Raw genomic sequence first — 20,197 nt, forward strand, 5'->3', positions numbered from 1 at the left:
TCTGAGGCTTCAGTCTTCAGAACTGTGAGAAATAAAATTCTGTTGTTTGTCCAGAAAAAAAAAGAAAAGAAAAGAATATAACTCTATGTTCTTTCTTACTCGTCACTTCTGGTTGGCCATTTTTGCCTATGCGAAAAGCACAGTGCATGGGTTTTCTTGTTTGTGGTCTAAACGCATGCTTGCAGACGACTGAAAGCAAAAGAGGGCCCTCTCATGATTGGGATCCATGTTATTTGTTCTCTAGGCAAACTAATCCCCAGAATCTAATAGCACATTCCCTTTATGATTTCCTATGAAATCATAATGCCTGCCTGGAGTCACTGACTCACTCAGTCCTAACAAGATGTACACTCACTGGGAGCAACATCCTCCTGCCTGAGTTGCGTGATTTTTGTTGTACTGTGACAGCACACGTGTACAAAGGCAGCTGCAACTGACAAGAGTCATTGGCCCTCAGGGTGATTGTAGGAGCCTACAGTCAACTGGCCATTGCACGCTGCTGCTTACAGCAGGTAGGAGCAAGGGAAAATGGAATGCTGGTGAAATTATTATTAGGAGCGAGGCATTGCATCAGCATAGACCTAATCAAATGCTTCCTTTGTGGAAGGGTGTAAACCTCAGGGCAAAGTCCATAGGCACTGCAAAGTGGCAGGGCTGGGTTAGCAAGATAGGGGAGTGAGAAGAACTCAAAGATTGTATTTAATCTCTCTTTCTATTTCCCTTTCTCCCTGGACATCCAGCCCCTTCTTTAAAAAAATTTTTTTTTTTAATTAATTATTTTTGACTTCACTAGGCCTTTGTTGCTGTGTGTGGGCGTTCTTTAGTTGTAGCGAGCAGAGGCTACTCTTTATTGTGGAACACAAGCTCTAGGCAAGTGGGCTTCGGTAGTCGTGGCACACAGGCTCAATAGTTGAAGCACGCGGGCTTGGTACTTGATGCTCACTAGCTCTAGAGTGTGAGCTCAGTAGTTGTGGCCCACAGGCTTAGTTACTCCAGGGCATGTAGGATCTTCGCGGACGAGGGATAGAACCTGTGTCTCCTGCGTTGGCAGGTGGATTCCTATGCACTGAGCCACCAGGGAAGCCCCCATCCCCTTCTTAACTACCCCACTGCCTTTACCTCCAGGATTCTCCCTTTCATATTCTACCAGATAGACTGTGGACACTATACAATCAAAATTCTCCTTTTATCTTTACTTGACCTTTGCTTTCCCTACCTTCTGTTAGAGAAGTATTGAACTATCTTGAGTTAAAGTGCAGTCAGTTAACAATAAGCCGTATGGTAAGAGGGCCACTGAATGGGCTTCAGAATCAAACAGGCCTGGCTTCAGTGAGTCATCTTGTATCTTCTGTGTGGCTTTGGATAAATCATTTAAATTATTTGAATCTCATTGTATCTTTAAAATGTGAATACCAAGTTATAATTTCCATTTTTGTTTTGGCTTTCCAGTTCATGATTGATGCTACCCAGCATCTATGGATTATCTGAAATATTAAATTGCAGAAGTAACTGGTGGTGGAAATTTTGAACGTGAAAGACATTAATAATGTGCAAATTTCCAAGGAGAATTCCTTCCTGAGAGGTTTTCATGTTATATGTGTGAGCATATTTGTGTATTAAGAGCATATGTAGACAGAGGGCTTAATCATTGTCTTGTATATCTTCGTATAGAATTGCCATTTTTTCATCCTGTTCTTTGCCCCAGGAGGCTGATTCATTGATCCTTTAACAAATGTCCCTTCCGGCTTTCAGTTAGGTTTGGCCTCTGGGGAACCCCTGCAGGAGACCCAGAGGTATTCATTCTCGTAGATAGCTTGTGGAGAGGCGGCTTGGAGTGGCAGTGTTGACTGAGGCCATTAAAGCTCTCATTCCCTTCATGCTTCCTGTTGGCTTGTAGAATACGAGATGGAAGAGAGTGACCTCACTGTCAGATACACTCGGGCCAGCCGTGCTCACCTTTGAAGGTCACCCATCATTTCAGGGTGAGTGTCTCTGCATGACCCTCTCCTTCCATTTCTAGTTTTGACTCCTTCCTCTTGTCCTTGCGAACCTAGGTGTTTTAACTCCTTGTAACCGCTCAGCATTCTTGCACGATCCCTTGTGATCATCCTTCACTGACACCTTTCTAAATAGTCTCTTCCTAAATACACCCTCCTCTAATTTTCCTAATTTGAGTGCACCATCTGTTTCCTGTTGGAATCCTGATTTATATACCAGTAAACACAGTGTAACTGGAGACATGGACTAATTCCTATAATGCGAGTTAACAAGGCTTATGTATTGTACTTCCCAAATTTATAGTGTGTTCTCTAGGACATGTTTTGACTTAAGAGTGTCTCTGAATAATGATCGTTGCTGTTTAAACCCCCTCTGTGATCTTGCTTAATGTTTAATCAATGTTGCTTAGGAAGCGGGATCCAAAGCAGAGGAGAAAAATGAGGAAAGACTGCAGAAGAATGCAGATGTCTTGAGTCACATTCTTGCAGATAGTCAAAGAAATTCGCTGAAATAAATTTGAATTGGATTTCACAACTAGACCCTTAATGATAATGAATTTCCCTTTAATCTCTGTGCACCTAGTGATGCATCTGGGGCACAGAGATCCCTCAAACCCCTTACACTAGACATTGGAAAAGCCCCACTTTGGACTATTGAAAACTAAACGGACTATTAAGGCATCATTTGCTATTTCTCTGAGCCCTCTCTTCTATTGTATCTGGCTCCTTGAGAGTTCGTTGTATTATTCTTTTTTAAAAATTTTATTTATTTATTTTGTTATTGACTGCTCTGTGTCTTTGTTGTTTTGTGTGGGCTTTCTCTGGTTGAGGTGAGCTGGGGCTTCTCTTTGTTGCAGTGTGTGGGCATCTCATTGGGGTGCCTTCTCTTATTGTGGAGCACAGGCTCCAGGCCCATGGGATTCAGTAGTTGCATCATGTGGGCTAAGTAGTTGTTGTGCATGGGCCTAGTTGCTCTGTGGCATGTGGAATCTTCCCGGACCAGGGATTGAACCCATGTCCCCTAGGTTGGCAGGTGGGTTCTTATCTACTGAGCCACCAGGGAATTCCTCTTGTTCCTTTAGATTTAGTTTTGGAGAGCTTTGGTGAAGCAACATGAGATAAAAGAAGAAGCATCACGAATGTTCAGGAGCCTGTGATGATGCTGGCATTGATGTGAGGTCACACCTGGCCCAGACTTGGGGTTGGTGGGTGATGGGCAGACTGGAGTGTCTTACTAGGCCCAAACTTAAAAACCCAGCCTCCTAAATAGAATTTATATTTTATGTGAGGATAGACTCCAAAGAAAGAAACACTTATTGTGTCAAAGAAAAATTCTTACTTTTAACTCTCTTAAGTATTTTTCCCTTTATCAAAAGGCTAATGACTGTGGCAAGGCAGTGTTGAAAATACCAATTTATGCTCTTCTCGGGGTTCAAAAACTTTATTAATTTGAACTTTAAATAACTTTTTTACCTCATATTATTCATTTGACAGCAATTGTTTCAGGAGATGGATTGCAGTTCCCAGGCAATCTTCTCATCTATTAATATAATAATAAACTGAAATCAGTGCATAGTTCACAGAGAACTGGCAATGTTTCACATTTTTGCCTTTTGACTGGCGTTGCATTAACCTAGAGTATAAGAAGTCAAGTGATGGATGGACAAGTCTTTCAACCCACTAAACCTTGCATTTGCAGAGCAAAGAAGTGCAGTTACAGCACATTTGTTAACACAGGCTAGGATTAGCAGTCCTACTGCGTGACAAAATAATCCCAACAGAAAATACTAGTTTCTAGCTGGCCCTTCAGAAATGTTTGTTTTATAAGACAGCATAATACTTGTTGAAACAAGATGATGTCAGCCACCACTTCTTTTATTGAATATATATTTCCCCAAACTATTTGCTTACCTTCCTATACAGAAAAAGTCTCCATTATTACATTTAGTGAGAAGAAATAATTATCTCCCTTACTTGCTTTTTTTTTCAAAGTCAATCTTCTTCTATGTAGACTTATTTGTGATTGAGATTTATTATATCTAGATGTCTAAAAGTCCATTAATAAGATCTTTAACAAGAATCTAGATATTTTTTAACTTGAGATGGACATTTTGTGAATCACAGAGAATTGATTTCAATAAATGGTTTTAATCTGGGCTTTACTGAGACCAAAGTGGTCCATGGGAAGACTTGATGTTACCCTATGAATGCCCTGATACACACAGAATTGTGGGTAAATAAATTTATTCACCCCTTTCCACCTTACCCTACTCCGCAGAGGAGGTTTTTAAGCTTTCAGCAGATTCTCAAAGGGATATTATATTTGATTTGAGAAACAGTAACTTCTGCTCACTTAAAAACTGTAGGCATGTAGTAAGTGTGTTATTCTTTCTTAACAATGATAATGGTAGTGGTGGTAAATTCTTTTTGATAATAGTCCTTTTATAGATAACTGTTTGCTGAAGGGTTTCTCAGGAATCAATATTGAGATTACTCAATCATTAGTTTATCTGACATACAAACGTGTACTGGGAACCTAGTGTGTGTGAAGGAATATAACTGTGTCCCTCCTATATACTATGTGAATAAGTGTAAAACAAGGTGGGATATGAGCATTTATTTTTTCTTAAACTTTCTATTTTGCATGCGGTATAGTCGATTAACAATGTTGTGGTAATTTCAGGGGAACAGGGAAAGCACTCAGCTATTCATATACATGGATACATTCTCCCCCAGACACCCCTCCCCTCCAGGCTGCCACATAACAGTGAGCAGAGTTCCATGTGCTATTCAGTAGGTCCTTGTTGGTTATCCATTTTAAATACAGCAGTGTGGGATATGAGCATTTCCAAGTGAATTCTGTTGGAAATCACCACAGCTCACAACTAAATAATATAGGAATAGAACCACCAAGAAATGAAGAGGCATGTAAAAGAAATAGAAGCACAAAAATCAGTCTGATGCTTTTTGGCATAACACTCCACAGTACTTAATTGTCCTAATGTTTGAAAAGCCCACTCTTGCTATTATTTCTAAAAGTTAATATATATACACATCAAAGTACTTAAAGTAAGTAACTGTGGTAGCCTAAGTGAGAGGGAAACCCAAAAGGGAGGGGATATATGTATATGTATGGCTGATTAATTTTGCTATGCAGCAGAAGCTAACACAACATCATAAGGCAACTATCCTGCAATAAATATTAAATAATAAAAAAAGAAAGCAATAGGTATACCATGAAAATTAATTCTCCTGCTATCCTAATTCTGGTATTCTAGTTTACTTTCTCAAAGATAGAAATTATGTTTTTTATTTTTTATGATAAACATACTGTTTTAATCAGGATACCTTCCTGCAAGACTTTCTTGGTATTATACTGAAAAGTGAAAGAAAGTGAAGTCACTCAGTCGTGTCCGACTCCTTGTGACCCCATGGACTGTAGCCTACCAGGGTCCTCTGTCCATGGGATGTTCTAGGCAAGAATACTGGAGTGGGTTGCCATTTCCTTCTCCAGGGGATCTTCCCAATCCAGGGATCGAACCCAGGTCTCCTGCAGAAGTTAAATATCAGAAGGCTTCTCCTCAGCAATTTAAAAAACTGCTTGCTTACTCTAGAAATTCTAAGGAGGCAAGATCAAATACATTGTGTCTCTAGAAAGGGTGCTTCTAATGTTTTTACTCTTACAAAATGGCCCTTGAAAAACACTGAAGATCTTTGTCTCTCTGGACATGCACTTGGACTTTGAACTTGGATTTGGGACCAGAACTATGCCATCACCTAAACTTAGATCTGAAAGATTTATCATGGTTCACATGCCTTGTTCTGAAGGCAGTGTAACTCTTTAGGTCCACACGATTGCAGGGCCTTATATATGTTATGTCCTTTTATTTCCCAGCTAAATATGAATAATGATTGTAAGTACAAGTCTTAAATTATTCACATCAGCTATTTTGCTAAGTGGACTCTTCTTGGATAACAACTTTAAACAATCAGAGACCTAGTGGAATATGATGGTCAGTGGCTTTCAGTTAGCTGCTACATGGTAAGCTTAGTTAGTTGCATCATCTTCAGTCTGACCTTTGAGGTGATAGAAACTGGCAGTAAAAGATCGGATCTGTTTCCTGGTTACCAGCGCCTTTAAATCACCTTAGATAAAAGCAGATCAGTTGTCAGAAATTACAGCAGATGGCAAGTTGTGGGCTGCCAGTAATTGTCTCTAGGTTACAATTTCTGTAGGGAAGGACTTATTTATGTATTTATTTATTTTTTGGTCAAATATTATGTATGTCATTCCATTTTCAAATAATAAAGAATTTATCTTTGAATAGTTATTTTAATTAAACATACACGCACTTGGTAAAAATTTTCAAATTGTGCCAATATGTACAATGAAAAGAAATTCTCCCATACATCCTAAACCACCAACTTCCAACCCCATCCCAGTCACGGAAGCAGCTGTTGCTAATGGTGTCTTGTGCATTTCCCCAGAATTTCCTCTATATGTAAAATATATAAATAGTATAGTTGTAAAAATAGACTGAAATATTTTTATAGAAGAATAAATATACAAACTGTATGTGTATGTATACAAATGCCTCGAAGGACAGGTTTGGTCCTGTGGCTTCCCTGGTGGCTCAGACGATCAAGAATACGCCTGCAATGTGGGAGACCTGGGTTCGATCCCTGGGTTGGGAAGATACCTTGGAAGAGGGCATAGCAATCCACACCAGTATTCTTGCCTGGAGAATCCCCATGGACAGAGGAGCCTGGCAGGCTATAGTCCATGGGGTCGCACAGAGTCGGACGTGACTGAGCAACTAAGCACAATAAAATATCCATGGGCTTCCCAGGTGGCGCTAGTGGTAAAGAATCTGCCTGCCAATGCAGGAGACATAAGAGACTCAGGTTTGATCCCTGGGTCAGGGAGATCTGTGGAGGAGGGCATGACAACCCATTCCAGTATTCTTGCCTGGAGAATCCCATGGACAGAGGAGCCTGGTGGATCACAGTCCATAGGGTCGCAGAGTCAGACGCAACTGAAGTGACTCACAAAGCATCCATAAGACGTTTGGCACATGCAGAAAGGTCCTTGATATTTGATTCTGTCACAACCACTTGACATGTGTCATGGTTATGGAGGTTTTGAATAGGACCAAATTTCAAGGACCTTTTGTCATGGACCAAGAGTATTATGGATGTTTTAGACAGGACCAAGTCTCTACTAACCAAAAAATCCAAAAATGTATATATGTAATGCTATTTCTACCTAACATCTAATTTTGGAGAAGCTTTTCCATAATAGTTTTAGATATATTTCACTATATTTAACAGTTGTGTAATATTTATTTACTTAATCAGTTTTATATCAATGGACATCCACATTTTATGTTATATTTGCTTTAAAAGATACTGAAATTAATGTCCTCTACTTCCATTTTTGCTTATATATATGTATGTTTCTCTGCAAAGTTTTTGAATGAGATTTTGCGTTTAGAATTTTGATAAATAATGTAGATATTGCCAACTTACCCTCCAAAGAGTCTATACCATTTTCACTCAAACCAGCAATAATGATAGGCCCTAACTGAACACTTTTGCCAATACTATGTATTATCAATATTTTTTATCCTTGTCATATTTGCTGCTGTTGTTGTTCAGTCACTCAGTTGTGTCCGACTCTTTGTGACCCCATGGACTGCAACACGCCAGGCTTCTCTGTCCTTCACCATCTCCCAGAGCTTGCTCAAACTCATGTCCATTGAATCGGTGATGTCATCCAACCATCTTGTCCTCTGTTGTCCGCTTCTTCTCCTGCCTTCAATCTTTCCCAGCATCAGGGTCTTTTCCAATGAGTTGGCTCTTCCCATCACGTGGCCAAAGTATTGGAGGTTCAGCCTCAGCATCAGTCCCTCCAGTGAATATTCAGGATTGATTCCTTTAGAATTGACTGCTTTGATCTTCTTGCATATTAATATGACCTTTTGTCATATTAAGAGATTAAAAAAGTACTTCAATTCTATATATAATCTATTTGTCTTTCTTGATTCTGCTTTGAGTCAGTGTTTCTCTCTACCTGTTTTTCTAGTGGGTTGTTGGACTGTTGTATATTAAGGCAATTAAAACATATTTACATGCATTGTAAACAAACTCTCCCAGGGTTTTAGTCATCCTTCAACTCTCCCAGGGTTTTAGTCATCCTTAAACTCTTCCAGGGTTTTAGTCATCCTTTGACTTTCTTAATTGAATTTCTTGCCATGTGGGAATTTGTACTCGTTATGAAAGCGTTAATCATTTCTTTTATAGAGTTCTGGATTTTGCATCTTCTTTAGAAAGGTCTTTCCCACTCCAAGTTTTTTCTTTAAGTGGCCATAGTTTTCCTAGGATAGTTGGGGATACATATTTTATTTTGAAATATTTCATAATTTGGAATTTATTTTTCTATAAAAGACCTAGCTTTTTTCCCACTCATTTTCTCATTTTGATTGTTAATTTATCCCACCTTTCCCAGCTGGTTTATAAAGCCACCTTTATCATATACAGAATTTTCACATAATTTGGCTCTATTTGAAAATTATATGCTAATGATCATCTGGTTCCTGAAGCACTGTCATACTTTAATGTATGACATTAAAAGGCTAGTTCTCCATCATTTCTCTTCCCTTTTCCGTGTCTATTCTAGCCACTCTAACATGCTTATATTTGCACATCTTTATTTTCCATTTTAACAGGTTTCAAAATATGAAATTTTCTTTGTACTTTTGTTGGTAATCACATTGCATTTATAAATTGATTCAGGGATAGCTGCCATCTTTAAAATGTTTTTATATTCAAAATATAAGATATATTTCTATTTATTGATTTTTTAATTAGAATTTTCAAGTTTTCCTTACCTATATCCTGTTTTAGAACATTTTATTTTGATTATTTTAAAGATATGTTGTTTTTTCAGAGTCACAATTCTTCTTTTGAATTATATATATATATATATATATATATGTAACATAGATATACTAATATAGGAAAATTGTTGATTCTTGTGAATTAAATTTTTAGGTAGCTACATTAGTAAGTTCTTATATGAATTCTAATAAGTTTTCAGTTGATTATTTTGTATTTTCAAGTTAATAGAATTGTTCCAAGGGAGATATAGATCTGTATCTCTTTATAATGTGCATACATATATATGTATATGTGTGTGTGTTTGCATATACATGGCACCTTTTAATTTAAGTTTTCACTTTTTTAAAGCTTATTCTTAAAGTGATAATATATCCATATGGTTCAAAATCTAGAAGTACAAATGATATACCAAAGAAAATTACAAAAAATATCCCTCCGTACCTATTCCCAAACCCCAAAATTTCCTCATATGAGTTAGTGTGTATTATAACTTCTTGTTAATTCTTTCAGAGTTATGTATATATAGTCAAATACAATATAAATAAATGTACTTTTGGAGCTTCCCAGGTGGCATTAGGCATTAGTGGTAAAGAACCCACCTGCAATGCAGGAGACCCAGGTTGGATCCCTGGGTCTGGAAGATCCCCTGGAAGAGGGCATGGCAACCCACTCCAGTATTTTTGCCTGGGGAATCCCATGGAAAGAGGAGCCTGTGGGCTACAGTTCATAGGTTTCCAAAGAGTTGGACATGACTAAAGCAACTTAGCGTGCATGCAAATATACTTTTTACACAGATGATAGTGTACTGTACCCACTGTTTTGTCTTTGAGAGTAGACATATGAGAATGAGAAAAGAAACAACATGAGATCAGAGTGTGTGTGTTTCTCTTCCTGGTAAAAAATCTGTTTTCTTCAGTTTTTACTGACCGTCTCCTCTGTGTTATGGGTGTCAGACATAGATTCTTGGGAGCTCATACTGGAAGGCCTGTCACAGTAACAGAGACCACAGAGTACTTTGTTCTGCCTTCCTGATCTGTGCTTGGTTATCGGGTTTCTCTGGTGTGCCTAATGCTCTCTTCCCTTTGGATTTCCTCCACAGAGCTCCTTACTTCTCTGTGGGGCCAAGGCCATGATCTATCAGTCCAGACATACGCGGACCCAGTAGTGGGCTCAGCCATGTCAGTGAGGCTTCTTCTACAGTGTGGCTTTCCTACATCCTCGTGAAACATTTATTGTTTGTCTCTTTTTATCATAGCTTTTTGGTGGTTATCATTGTGGTTTTGATGTGCATTTCCTTAGTGACAAAAGATGTGAAACATTTTATCATGTTCTTAGCCATTTATATATGTTCTGGGGACAAAAACCCATTGAAATTATTTGCCCATTTTCAATCACAGTGTTTGTCTCTCTCTTTTTGTTTTGTTTTGAGTTATAACAGTCCTTTATATATTCCAGGTACTAGATCCTTACAAAAGCCACAATTTATGAATATTTTCTCCCTTTCTGTGTGTTTTCTTTCTTCATAATATTGCATACAGAAATTTTTTTTTTAATTTTGTTGTCTAATTTACCTAATTTTTCTCTTGCAGTTGTGTTTTTGATGTCGTCTATAGTTTTAGCTCTTACATTTAAGCCTATGATCCTTTTTGAGTTAGTTTTCCTGAATGGTGTGAGGTAGATGCACAATTTCTCTCTTTTGTAAGTTGGTGTATGTATAATTTTAATACATGCAAATGGGTACTTAACAGAGAAGTTGTTGCCTTCTCCTGAGATTATCTAAGGCTTTTAATTCTCTCTATAGGTACTACAGTAGTCTTGACATAGGATGTGTTGATAAAAGGTCTACAGAGATGAAAATGTTTATAGGTTTTATGTGCCATTTTATACCATGTAAGAAATTCATTAATTAAAAACATAGTTCTGGGTACAGATTGCAACATGTTTATTTTGTAAAGTCATGGAAAATCTAATGCCACCAAAGAACTTAGAGTCCAGCAGGAATGGAAATCTTTTCTTTCTAAGTCATTTCTTGATTTTAGAGCATAGAATAACTCATTTGACAATTCCTATATTGAGCCCAGTTATTCAGAAATTTTCTCAGTTCAAATGGCAATAAGGAAATTTTATAGCAAGGATGAGTAACAGTGACAATAAATGTGATTTTAACTGCTTTAGGAAGTTATGTTTACTTAGTTCTTACCTTTGATTTGCTCCTGGGTTTATTGATCTAACTCTTAAATTGAGATAAAAATAGTTAAGCCTTTTTGCTTCGGAGGTTTAAAAGGGTCCTACTTAGTGCTTACAAAAAGGACAATGAATCTTTTTAAAGAAAACGCATTCTCTATTAAGTGAATTCTAATATTTTTTCTTTCAATTGGGAATATTGTTGATACTAGGAATTGATGGAATTTAAGGTGCCAAGGTTTGAAGAAAGAAGGTAATGGTATTTGGATGATGCCAAATTAACTATTGAAAAAAATATTAAATGAAATTTAATATATATAAGTTGAAGGTGGTCAGTACAGATTGTCAATGGCCACACCATTTAAAATAACTTTAATAGATTATTTTTGGTGAAGCAGTTCCATATGAAATTAAAAGAAGCCATGAACTTAAAAGACACTTTCTCCTTGTAAGAAAAGCTATGACAAACCTAGACAACGTATTAAAACGCAGAGACATTAATTTGCCTACAAAGGTCCATATAGTCAATGCTATGGTTTTTCCAGTAGTCATGTACAGATGTGAGAGCTGGGCAATAAAAAAGGCTGAGTGCTGAAGAATTGATGCCTTTAAACTGTGGTCCTGGAGAAGACTCTTGAGAGTCCCTTGGACTGTGAGGAGAGCAAACCAGTCAATCCTAAAGGAAATCAACCGTGAATATTCATTGGAAGGACTGATGCTGAAGCTGAAGTTCCAATATTTTGGCCACCTGATACGAAGAGCCGACTCATTGGAAAACACCCTGATGCTGGGAAAGATTGAAGGCAGGAGGAGAAGGGGATGACAGAGGATGTTTGGATAGCATCACTGACTCAATGGACATGAGTTTGAGCAAACTCCGGGAGGTGGTGAAGGACAGGGAAGCCTAGTGTGTTGCAGTCCATGGGGTCGCAAAGGGTTAGACACAACTGAATGACTGAACAACAATTCCAGAAGAATTACTTTATCTTTGAGTACATCAGATTTTACCCTCAGAATCAGTAGAATTCACTGAGTATTGTGTAAATCATTTAAGTCTAACTGTCTGCATGGATAGCCATTTGGCTATCCAGGGAACAGGAAGACTCTGAGCCAACAACAGCAATCCATCATGAACTAATTTAGCCTTCACTTGCCTAGCCTTCAGTCTTAAATAGAAATTCTTTTTTTTTTTTTTGTCTTTAAAATTTTTAAATACAGAAATACTCATACACAATCATTCTCTCAGTTATTGATAGCAACTAACCCCAAAGTTTGGTCTTGTACTTCAATAAGCTTGGCTAAACGTATACATATACATACTCTCTTTCTCTCATCTAGCTAATTATCTAATTATTTTGTGTGTGTAATTAGTCATGAGGTTTCCATCCTGCTTTTACATCCATTGTAACTACGGAGAGTGATTTTGCCTTAATTTCCCTCTGGCTATCATGGAGGCAAAGTGAGGTGGCGGCAGTGATCACGCTTGAAATACTAGGGGATAAAGTGCAATTAAGCCAGTTAGGACTAAGGCAAGCCTATGCTCCTTTCTTTCAACTGGGGGATTATTTTTAGATATTAAGCCCTTTTGCATGATGTCTCCTTGTTCATTTAGAAGAAAAAAAGCCTGAAAACTCGAGGGATGGGATTAATCTTAATGAGTCAGCACTACTTATAAGAAGCAGTGAAGCAGAAACCAAAAAATAATTTGGCAAAATGGCTTCTGAAATGATTAAAATTAATTACAGCCTCTGGCAAGAGTTTAGCCCTAGGCCATGGCGTCTTGCATCTCCTCCTTCATTCCAACCCAGCTTGCCAATATTTTCTCTCGAACACCCCAGCCTACTCTCTGTTCCCTTCTGTAGAACAGCCCCAGGCCCCCCAGGTTGGGTGTCTGATGCTCCTGGGCAAGGGGGGGAGGGCCTTCATTTCCTGTTCAGCACCCAAGTCCTCTAACAGCCTAAGAATTATTTCAGCACTGCTCCCTTTACTAACTCATCTTACTGCGTTTGCTCTCTAGTTGTTCCCACTGATTTTCTTAGCCATGAACTAAACCTAGAAAAGAAAATCTGGAGCTGGAGAAGAGGGAAGGTGGTTCCATGACAAGCCCTTGGAAGAATTATTTTAGGACAAGTAGGTTCTTGCTCTCCAGGAAGCCAAGTCTTTTCTCTGCCCAGGAAGCCAAGTCTTCTCTCTACCAGTGAGTAAGGTCAGCTACACTTAGAGTTAAATAACTCACACCGTCGTTCAAAAATCTTTCCTGAGAAATCCATTAAAGGACTTTTTACGTAATTTCTGAGAAGCTTTCGTGCAAATAAGTTTTTCTAAGGGGAAAAGTATTAAGGCTCATGTACGCACAATCTCCCTGCTACTTCTGGTTGAATATTTTTGATAGATCGTACTGTGCTACCACTTACTGCCGTGTTACATTCTAATTCTAGGTGACTTTCTGATACCAGAGTTTTCTCCAACAACACACCCATATTTAGCAATTACGGTAGTGATTTATATCTCAGAGGATATAGTTTTTGAGGGCAAGCACTGACATTGCCATTACAAATGTTGGCCAAAGGTGTTCTAAGGGATAATCATGTTCCTAGGTACATGTTAAGTCACTTCAGTCCCATGTCTGACTCTTTGTAACTCTATAGACTGTACCCTATGGAGCTCACCGGGCTCCTCTGTCCATGGAATTCTCCAGGCAAGAATGCTGGAGTGGATTGCCATTCCCTCCTGCAGGAGATCTTCGTGATCCAGGGATTGAACCGGCATCTCTTACATCTCCTGCATTGGCAGATGAGTTATTTACCACTTAGCACCACCTGGGAAACCCCTTCTAGGTGCGTGCTAACCAAAGTTAATAATAAAGTTACCAAATTAGAGAATTGGAAGGGACCTGATAGATCTAGTGACTATATTTTCCAGATGAGAAAATAAACTTCAGGAGTTGACCAAGCAACAAAGCAAAATAGGGTTGAGAACCGGGGCCTCCTGGCTTGCCGCCCGAGCGCTGGTAATGGATAATAGTATTGTGTTCTCTCTCCACCATAGATGTGTAGTGCTAACTGGCCTATGAGTCCCCTTTGTCTTACAGAATGCTGTGGCTAATTCTGGGCTAAGGTGAAGATGTGTGGTCATTGGGAGGGCTCTAAAAGTTCTATCTCAAGGGAGAATTCTTACAGCTTTTCCCCAGGAAAATTTGGGGAATCTACAGTAGCTGCACATGAGAAGAGGATTGCTCAGTTTAGAAATTTCTAGAATTCATATTCTCCATTCATTAGGTTTGAAAAATACTGTTTAAGAGAAAACTTGGGACAAAACAATTTCCTAAATTTTCTTTGTAGCTTGTATTGTTTTGTTTTAAGGCTAATTCTGATCTTATAGTATTCAGCTTTTTGTTTAAGTCTAATTCTGGTCTCATCACAAATTTATAATCTTTCTAAGAAATTTGGGGATGACTGTTATAGTGAAAACATTCTCTTAAAGATTCAGGTAGCAAATTCAATGTTTTATTAATTTGTGAAAATATTAATTATCAGCCTCCAGTAATTATAAATATATTTATGTATAATTACACATGTAATTAGACCCTCTGGTGGCTCAGATGGTAAAGAATCTGCCTGCAATGTGGGAGACTCAGGTTCTATCCTGAGTCGGGAAGATCCCCTGGAGAAGTAAGTGGCTACCCACTCTAGTATTATTGCCTGGAGAATTCCTTGGACAGAGGAGCCTGATGGACTACAGTTCATGGGATCACAGAGAGCCAGATACAACTGAGTGACTAATATTTACTTCCTTACACACATGTAATTATACAAACCTAGACAGTGTATTAAAAAGAAGAGACATCACTTAGTCTACAGAAGTCCGTATAGTCAAAGCTATGCTTTTTCCTGAGTCATGTATGTATGTGAGAGTTGGACCATAAGGACAGCTGAGCACCAAAGAATTGATGCTTTAGAACTGTGATGCTGGAGAAGACTCTTGAAAGTCCCTTGAGTCCCTTGGACAGCAAGGAGATCAAACCATTCAATCCTAAACAAAATCAACCTTAAATATGCATTGGAAGGACTAGTGCTGAAGCTCATTGAAGCTCCAATACTTTGGCCACCTGATGCAAAGAACCGACTCATTGGAAAAGACCCTGATGCTGGGAAAGATTGAAGGCAAGAGGAGAAGGGGTGACAGAGGATGAGATGGTTGAATGGCATCACTGACTCAATGGACATGAGTTTGAACAAACTCAGGGAGATAATAAGGACAGGGAAGGCTGGCATGATGCAGTTTATGGGGTCACAAAGAACTGGACACGTCTTAGTGACTGAACAGCAACAACACACGTAGTATATTAATATTAACTCATTCAGTCATTGCAGGGAAGCTAAAAGTCTTCCATGACCATATCCATTATCTCTTCATAGTAGAAATGATAACTATTATCAGTTTGGTGAGGATTGTTTCAGAACTATTTATAGGTATATACACACATATTTACATGCCTGTAAAATATATGATATTATTTGCTCTTGTTTTGAAATTTAAGTTATATCATAGTTGCCTAATTTTCTGCTATTTACTTTTTTTTTTAATCCCCAACCATATGTCTTGGAGATTTTCTGTGTTAGTAATATAGTAGCTATACCAAGAATTATCTAACAGTTCCTTTATTTATGGACATTTGAATTATTTATTTAAATAAGTATTACATTATTATTTAAATAATTAATTTAAATTATTTCCAATTCTGAACAATTATAAACAATGTTGCAGTCTGTATCCCTGTGCAGGCCTCTTTGTTTTTATGTGCAAGTATTAGTTCAGAAATACACAGAGAGTTGCCAAAGTGAACACACTTTTTTTTCTTTAATTTTTATTGGAGTGTAGTTGGTTTACAATGTTGTGTTAGTTTCCAGTGTACAGCAGAGTGAATCAGTTATATATATACTGCCAGGAGCCAGCTCACAAGATCCCCACTCATGACAGAGTCATGAGGAGAAGGACTGACGAGCAGAGCAACTCAGGCCTCAGGGATTCTCGAGAGGCTGCCTCAGCGCTCACCTTAAAAATGAGATCTCTCTTTCTGACGCTTGCTATAATAAACCTCTTCTTATTTTCTATGACTTGGGCAAAAGGCCTCTCCTGATTCCCTTCTAAAACAGATCATTCTGAAACCTCAAATCAACAAGGCCCCTGAACGGTAGCACCCTAAATAAAATTATCTGGGATATAGAGTATGCTGATCTAAATTCCTTTTGCTAACATATTGGTTTGTTTAATAAATGTACCTGTGCCTTTGGAGCTAATGTGCATAACTGCTCCCTAGTAATAAAACAGCATTGAGAACCTCCGCACAGAAAGCCCCTATGGGCACAAAACCCTTCGCAGGAAAAAAGGCTTGTTAGGAAATACAAAAAATATTGCTTTGTGAAACTGTTACTTAATCTATTTTTACTCGCTATGTTTTTACTCTTAACGTATTTAGCCTATATAATGAAAGCATAATAGTTAGAGATTTATATAAATAGAAGTTTAGCTTTAATACAAATAATAAGACAATTGTTGATTTAACTGATGATTCTTACTTAGAGCTGAATTTCAGCTTGCTGTTCTTTGACTTTATGGAACTACATTCTTTTCTGTTAAGCTCAAGGCATAGAGTAAATTACCAAAAACAGGTTTTACCTTAAAACTTCCTGCTGATGAATTCTTTCCTGATGTGCCCTATACAAAAGTGTTCTGATTGATCTGCTCTTATCAATGGAGAGTCACAAGGTGTTAGCAGGCCACCAGGCCAGAAGATGATGTAAACAAAATGAGGCTTTTTGTAACTAAAGACATGCAAACGGCTTCGATGAGGGTGGAAACTGCTGGCCCATTGAGCTAACTTGATAGGCCCATTAAGATATACCCGTTAAGCTAAGTTGGTATGTCCCTTAAGCTGAATTGGTATGACTCTATACTTTACATTTGTTTCTATATACCACTAAAAATACAAAAGCTGTCTTAAAAACAATAAAGTTGGGAGACACTTGGAAACGCTGAGACTCATTCGTATCACCGACGCCGTCCATCCTGAGGGAACTCTGGACCCGCTGGAGCTGGACTCCGGCATATATATATACAAATATCCACTCATTTTTAGGTTCTTTTCCCATGTCAGTCGTCACAGAGCATTGAATACAGTTCCCTGTGCTATACGGCAGTTTCTTGTAAGTTATTTTATATACAGTAGTGAGTATATGTCGATCCCAGCCTCCTAATTCACATGCTTTCTTATTTTGCCAGACACTGCAGCGTTCCCCTCCCTGGTGTCTGTATCGCAAAGAACGTGTATGAAACGCCAGGTTACCTCCACTCCTAACTATTCTTACTATCTTAAACATTTCTGAGTGGTGATAAATTTAAATTATTTTTTCCTGCATAACTTCTATGATAAAAATGATTTCTTCTTTAAATTTTTAATTAGCAATGACAGTAATAAATTTTCTCATGCTAAACCATCTTTCCATTCTTTAAATAAACTATAAATAGTCACAATATGTTAATTTATTACGTATTGTTGAATTCAGTTTGCTAATATTTTATTCAGGATTTTTGAATCTATGTTCATAATTTTTTTCTGTTACTTAGTCCTTGTCTGATTTTGAGTCCAGTATTAGGAAAGCCTTATAAAATGTTTTGATTACTTTTTTCTTTTTCTATAATTTGGAACAATTATATAAGATAAGGATTAACTTTTGCCTTAGAGATTTAGTGAAATGAGTAAAACTGTGGGCATGGTGCTTATTATGATAAGTAGATCTTTACCTACTGATTCAGTTTCTGAAATGGTTCAAGTCCAATCAGCTTTTCTATTTCTTGAGTCAATTTTATTAACTTTATATTTTCCTAGCTAATTATTCATATCATCTAATTTTATTGACATGAGGTTGTTTATGTTATTCTCTTATGATTCTAAGGTTTCATTGTTTTCTCTCTATTATCAAATGTTACTTTTGGTTTATTTATACCCTCTCTGTTTATTAATCTTATTAGATCTGCCTATTTTATACCTCCCTTTTGAAAACATCAGATTCTATTTTTGTTTATCCTTCCTCCTGTTTTTCTTTTTATGTTTTAATAACTATTTCAGAGTTTTATTTTGTCTGCTCTTTTGTCTATGATTCACTGGACAAAATTTTCTCATGGTTTTAATCTGCTGCCTCTCTTTCATGGTATTGTCTTTCCCTGAATGATTGGAAATTCTTGCTTGGGGAATTCTCGTCTTTGAGATTGACTATTTGTTCTAGCAATATTTATAAAGTAGATATAATTACCAGGTAGAAGTCAAGGGATCTGAAAGCCTTCAATACAGGCATTTTAATTTTAATTTTTTGCAGTGTCGTCATGGTGTTATTTACTTAGATAAGTCAGACAGGTGTGACTTTATATGTGTCTTTCCTGCTGTATCATAGAAATTAAATTTATGAAACAGAGAGCATCAGTGGTGGTGATGGGGGATGAAATAGGGGAAGAGGGAATAGAAGTTTGTGGGATTCCAAAGGTTAATTTTTTCTGATGCCCTGTGTATATATATTCCCATGCCAGTGTGGTTTGGTACATAAAGGGTTATTAAAGTCATTTAGAGGTAAGACTTTTGAATCAAGTGGCTAATCAATAGGGTAGAGAAAAAGTGTTAATTTGAGGAATGAAAACAGATATTGTTTAGTTTATGGGATGTAATCTCAGAAAGTGCTGGTTGTAAAGTGATAAAATCTTTAGGAGCAATTTAGTGATACACATCAAATCCTTAAAAATAGGGCAGGACATTCTATGTCTCAAAATTTATTTAAAGGAATAGCGAGAAGTAATAATAGTTTTAGATATTCATGCTTAAAGATAAGTATCTGAGAATATTTATCAAGGAATTAATGATAGTTTATCAAATTAAAAGAACCTAAAAACCCAACAGTAGGGAGATAATTGTATCAGAGATTTTATAGGTACATACCCTGGAATTTGAGTAATTCAATACATCAATAGGACTTTACAAAAAAAAAAAAAGAATCCAGTGGCTTATTTAGATTTGTAAATGCATCATAATATATTCCACTTTTGGAAAGTTAACATTTTGAATTAGCATACTAAAAACTCTGAGAAGTACAGCAATTAAGATATTTTATAGCTGTTTTAACTTTGTTTGGTCAAAATCACTCATTTTCTCTTCCCATGATTTGGAATATCTTGGAAAGCTTTCAGAAAGTATTTTGGGAAACAGTGTTAAAAAGTTTGTTGGATCAATTCAATAAAACAATAGTCACCAATTTAAAAAGGATTTAACAAGGCATATTTATTAACATAGAGAGTCTTAGTAATATATCTAATCATATTACTAACTATTGTATATTGTATAATATACTATTATATATTATATATGTATATATCAATATGATTATATATAGCATATATTATATCTTAAGTAAAATAGTGATACCACTTTGTAAAATATTATCTCCATGTGTCAAATTCATAGGAACATTTTGGAAGGATATATAGTTGACCCTTGAATAACACAGGAGCTAGGGTGCTGACTCTGCGCAGTGGAATCTCAAATGTAACTTTACAGTCAGTCAGTCCTCCATATCTGTGGTTCCACATCTGCAGATTCAACCAACCATAAGTTTTATAGTCTATAGTACATATTTAGTGAAAAACATCCAAGTGTAAGCAAATCCTTACAATTCAAACCCATGTTGTTCAAGGACCCACTGTATATTAAAAAGTTAATGTGGTTAGAAAGTATAAGTGATTTTATTTCCATTATATTTATATGTGTTTTTAAATTTAAAAAAATGTTGCATGCCGGAAATAACTAGTTTGTGTTCAAAACAAAATATTTATTTCTCTTTAAAAAATTGGAAGTTTGAGTGCAATTTTTTTCAGGGGCTCAAAATTTCATTATAAAGAGAATTCACAAAATATTTTGAGTGACAATAGCAATCCTGGAACAATGATTACATGATATCTTTGAGTAGCTATCATGTAATTAAGGTAAGACTATACTTATATGGGCTTCCTAGGTGGCTCAGTGGTAAAGAATCCCCCTGCTAATGCAGGAGATTCAGGAGATGAGAGTTGGA

General features: G+C 37.0%; 1 long non-coding RNA gene across 1 annotated transcript in view; it reads left to right on the forward strand.

The window, feature by feature from the left end:
- The first annotated feature begins 347 nt into the window (after positions 1 to 347).
- The window catches only part of LOC145524029 (uncharacterized), a 36,233-nt gene continuing 16,383 nt past the window's right edge, over positions 348 to 20,197 (forward strand). Inside the window, exon 1 of the long non-coding RNA XR_014067038.1 lies at positions 348 to 512. This is a non-coding gene — a long non-coding RNA (uncharacterized LOC145524029). The remainder of the gene's footprint in view (positions 513 to 20,197) is intronic.

This window comes from Giraffa tippelskirchi, chromosome 10 (genome assembly GCF_054371585.1).
Source record: "Giraffa tippelskirchi isolate mGirTip1 chromosome 10, T2T-mGirTip1v1.2.pri, whole genome shotgun sequence".
Lineage (NCBI taxonomy): Eukaryota > Metazoa > Chordata > Mammalia > Artiodactyla > Giraffidae > Giraffa > Giraffa tippelskirchi.